Raw genomic sequence first — 5,245 nt, 5'->3', positions numbered from 1 at the left:
TAAAGTTTTGGACCCCATACTATACTATGACTATTTTATTAAGTTTTGGTCGCCATACTATACTATGACCATTTTTATAAAGTTTTGGACCCCATACTATACTATGACTATTTTATTAAGTTTTGGTCGCCATACTATACTATGACCATTTTTATAAAGTTTTGGACGCCATACTATACTATGACCATTTTATTAAGTTTTGGTTGCCATACTATACTATGAGTATTTTATTAAGTTTTGGTCGCCATACTATACTATGACCATTTTTATAAAGTTTTGGACGCCATACTATACTATAACCATTTTTATGCAGTTTTGGATGCCCTACTATACTATGACCTTTATCCATGTGTATGATATTTTTATGCCATACTTTACTATGGCCTTTTTTTTAATGACATATTTGAAGCGCATAATACACTATGATGTTTTTTATGGCATACTGTACTATCAGTAATGTTGCTAGGTCCTGCATCCCTGAAGCATTAAAATCTGAAAGGACTCAGTAAACTTATCATATACTTGCCCAGGGGACACAACCTTCTATTTTCTCTGACATTGCTACATTTTGAATAACAAATTTGTGTTGAAATCATAGTAACAGTTGCGTAGTGTGACTTTAATTATTTCAGAACATTCTTAATCCAAGTGTCCGAGCAACCAACACTTGCCAGGTGCGACTATTCGCTGTGCAACAAATAGCTTTCTATAAGCTGTCATTCCTAACCTGAAAGACAGTTGTTAGGGGGGCACAGTTTGACCCAGTAATTCATATTAAATGTAAGCTATTAAAAGTGAAAGTATTAAAATGGACTGCAGCTGATTTAGTTGTTACACATGCATTTTTCGTCACGTTCAGGCCTACAGGCTGCACTTTGAGAAACTATGCTCTCGAGGATATAAGATACATTTAATATATGAGAATGTCTAACATTATACACCCCATTATTTTGAGACAAGATGCGACCTTGTACTTAAGGCAGTACTGACAGCTCAGAAGTACCAAGGTTGAAATTAGGTTTTCTTCCTCTGAAGGTAATTTAATTTAATTTTAGCGCTCTCACAGTCATGTTAAAACATAGAGGGTCAGCTGGCTGTTTTGAAAAATTGAATACCTCAGATTTTTCTGATCACGCTAAGAAATGCAGTACTTGTAAGTACTTTCTAGTCCAGTCTGTATTAGTACATTGTAGTGCTGTAACTATGTATTAAGTGTGGTAGTTTATACTGCAGTTATCTTTTGGGGATTTATTTTCAAGTGCCCCTCTGACTCTGTTTTAATCTTTTCACACAGCAAAAAGCCAAAGAGACCTCAGAGACAGAGGCAACAAAACAACCGACTAAAACCTCTGACTCTCGCCTACGACGGGGACACGGACATGTAGTCCTCCGGGAGACGCTTCACCGAGCACTTCACCTGTCACAGAGACCCACTTCATCATGCCATTACAGTGACGGACACGGATGTTTGCAGCGTGAATGGACACGTCACAGAGCGGAGAAATTACAGAAAATCCTCTTAGCAGAGACACTGGTGGGGTTTAACCATTTCAAGTAGAGCTCCATTCACTTCCCCCCCCCTTCCTTTTTGTTTTTTTTTAAAGTATTTTCTTTTGCAAGAGCCTTCGTGACCTCCACCATGTTCAATGAAATGCCTTTTTTTGCCCCCTACACTTCCGCAGTACTTTAAAGAAAGGTTTCAGATACAGGAGAGTCTGGGTGCAGAAGACAGACCCAGCTCTCAGTCTGTCTCTGAACATGGCAGCACAAGCTCCAACTCTTCCCCCGCGCTTTTCCGCTTGTCCCTAAAAATGCTGAGTAGCTGGAGGCTTAGGATGCTCTGACGGTTCGTACGTTGCCAAAAGTCACCGCAGGGAAGAGGAGGAGGGAGAGGAAAATCTCCATAAAAAGGTTTGGATTCCTTTTTCTCAATCCTCAACTGGGTTTTGACTCAAATCTCTTTTACAGTCTTGAACAAAAGGGAGGCATTTCTTCTCTTCTTTTTTTTTTTGTTTTGCTTGATTTAGAGGCACACAGGCCTGTGTTTGTGGGATAAACAGATCTGTACGATGCTGATGGAGGAGTAGCCTGCAATCAGTTGTTCATGGAAACTACTGCCTGCCTGCCTCCACCCTTTCTTTGTTTCAGGCTCTACATTGCACTATATTAGTGCAGCATGATATGCACATGTGACTTCTACCTTCTATTGCCATAAAACACTGCCTCTTCCACAGACGTAACCATAACGCAGAGGAACCGCTATCAACGCGAGGACACTCGAAGAAAACCGAAGGCGACGGGAAACGATGTTTAGATGTGTCACATTCTCCAAAACAGATGTGAATCTCAAGTAAATATATGTATAGATTTTATTTCTCACAACGGATTTTTTTGGTTGTAGTAAGGTACCTTTTGTGGTTTGTAGATTTCGTCTGGTGTTATCACTTTTATTTCTGCCCAGATGCAATTAAAGATTTAACTATGATATCAGCGGGGGACGTCTTTTAAAGAATCGCCTGCTTTAAAAGTTTTTTTTTAATCATAAAAATTCAGATTAAATTTGAATTCTTTATTTTTTTGTTTTGTTTTTTACCTACACTAGTAAGTTGTGGAAAAGCTGACACTTCGCGGTGATTTAAGAAAAAGAAAGAATAAATTAAAACCATTCATGTCATGCAAATGTCATTTCTGCCTTACTGACGTTAACTAAATACTAACAGTCCTGTAACACAGTTTTTAATACTTGAATGGGGCACATTATACACTACATATCCACATAATGAAGACTAAATTTTCTTTTGAGGTCACTTAGCAAAGTATACGTCAGAGTTTTTAAAACTTTTTCATGTAGTAATCCGTATGATAGGTGCTCTTTCAGTCACACGACATGAGGTGAAATATAGGTTAAAAAAAACAATCTGTACAAACAAATGATACAACATAATAATAATAATAAGAGAACACGCTTCTGCTGAGTTCAACGTCAAAGCAACCTGGTGTGGAGAATGTTTACTTTTTTTGTTGTGGGATTTGTAAATAACAGCAATTTTTTTATTTTTTTGGAAAAAAAATATCAAAGTATGTGTACATTTATTTTGTATTGCACAGAAAATGTTTAGTTTGAATATTGCAAAGTGGGTGTGTGATATTGCTGACTGTTGTTATCATGATGCAAGTTGTATGTTACGAAAAAAAAAGGAAAGACAAAAGAAGCAGAAAAAGACGGAAGGCTCAGCCGTTTTGTACAGGTTGTTTATATGTATGGGAAGAATTACTGAAAATAAATAAGGACACGGTTGTAAACACACAAAGAAAGTTATGGAGCCATTTTTGAAATTTTCTTTACATGTTCACAAGAGAGCAGAAGCCCTGAATAAAAATGTTCAAATTGGCATTAAAGGATAAGCTGGTGTTATTTTGTTTTTCTTTACTGTCAATGAATCCCATGAAAAGATATCGATGGTGTGTTAGCTCGTCAATTACTGCGCAACTGATACTGGATTTTTGAGGCTGATAGAGTTTTAAAAATTGATAAATCAACCAGTGGTAATTATTGTAAACAAACACAAATAATACCATGAAAATAACATCTTGGTTAGATTTTTCTTAAGAATTGTGACAAAGATAGAGCCAAATCACAAAATGAGAGTTAGTCTGGAAAATCTAAGTTCATTTTCAATTTTCAAAGTTATCAACAACCGTAAACCTAAATGCCTCTGGACGCAATTTGATAGACCTACACCCAATGAGAGCAACCAAACATTAGGTGGACCACGTTCATTTCAATCAAAGTTGCTCGGCAGCACAAGAAGCCAAAAAAAGTTCAATTTCCTGGGTATAAAATTACCCCTATCTAATGCATCCTGGGGCCCATAGAGCAGGCACACCAGAGACGTTTGCCAGAGGAGGGGCTAACTTTCCACCCTTAACTTCAATGGAGATAAAAAATGATTTCATCTTACGTCTCTTCTAGCCCATTGAAATGTTATCGGACTGAATGGATCAAATCCTGACAGTGAAACTTGTCATTTCGCAGGGGTTGTGACGTTGACCAAAAGATTTCTGATTTACAGACGTGTCTTTCACAATGTAAAACTATGGAGAAAAATTAAAGTAACGTTGCTGACCTGAAAGTTGCAATTTATCAGTTTTGCCACTATGTCAGCTTCAACGTGTGGTGCTGTTCTCGGGGGCCTGAGTGATACCTGAATGAGTGTCGCCATGTACGCCACCAGAATTTGAAAAAAACCCAGAAAGTTCCACATCAGCTGCAGCCATCTTGGTTGTTTATTAAAAAATGTTTTGAAAAAAGCCTCAACGGCGCTTCTCTTTAATAAGCTTGGTTTATGCTCGCAGTCACATCTCCAGCTTGAGAACGTAAGAGCCGAAAATTACGTCATCTCATAATTAGCTAGTTGTGATCGTGTAAAACACCCACATTAGATAAACAGTTGTGACTGGCCACTCCCATCTGAGGTCGGATGGAAATCTGTCTGAACAGGAGGAACGGACACATCTGCCAGAGCAAATAAAGCTGTAGGTTACTTGTGTAACCCCTGCTCTCTGAGTAGCATGAGTGAGTGTCTCACATTGGGGAACGCCTACAGTGTGACCTCATCAGAAGCTGCTATTGCGTTCTGCCAGCCAGTATTGGCTGGTATCAAGCGCGTCAGTATCAGGGAGGGTGGAGACACTTCGCTGTCTCTCCGGGACCTAGCTTAACTGCCCACTGACACCAGTGAAAAGCTCGGTCACTGGGCGCTTTTCACATCAGCGGTGTGTCAAGGGACTATATTCAACTTATCTTGCATTGTAACATGCATTATGACAACTTAATAAGGTTTATGTATGTTTTTAAATGAAGTGGAGGAGCCTACAAGTGTTTTGTTTAGTTTGTCTCAGAGGCTCCGCAGACTGCGGACTCCGCAGCTCTGCTCAGCTGTCTGCTGCTGCTGCAAGAGAAGTGTCCTTCTGCTTCTTCTTCTTGTGTAACCTTGTGTGTATTGGCGGTTAATACAGCATTATCGCCACCTAGTGGATTGGAAGCGCATTACACCTATAATGGGCTTTTATTGGGAAAAATAGCTCAAATGCGACCCCCAGTGGTAAAATTAGGTATATAATTCGATATATCGGTTCAGTTAGACATTTGGCTTTAAATCAAACCGGTTGGAAAATTTTCAAACCGGCACAAGCCTAGTTCCCAGGCCAACCAACAACAATTTACAGTAAAAAAACAATAACA

The sequence above is a fragment of the Epinephelus moara genome, chromosome 6 (genome assembly GCF_006386435.1).
Source record: "Epinephelus moara isolate mb chromosome 6, YSFRI_EMoa_1.0, whole genome shotgun sequence".
Taxonomy (NCBI): Eukaryota; Metazoa; Chordata; class Actinopteri; order Perciformes; family Serranidae; genus Epinephelus; species Epinephelus moara.
The sequence above is the reverse complement of the archived record's forward strand: the minus strand, read 5'-3'. Positions refer to the sequence as shown.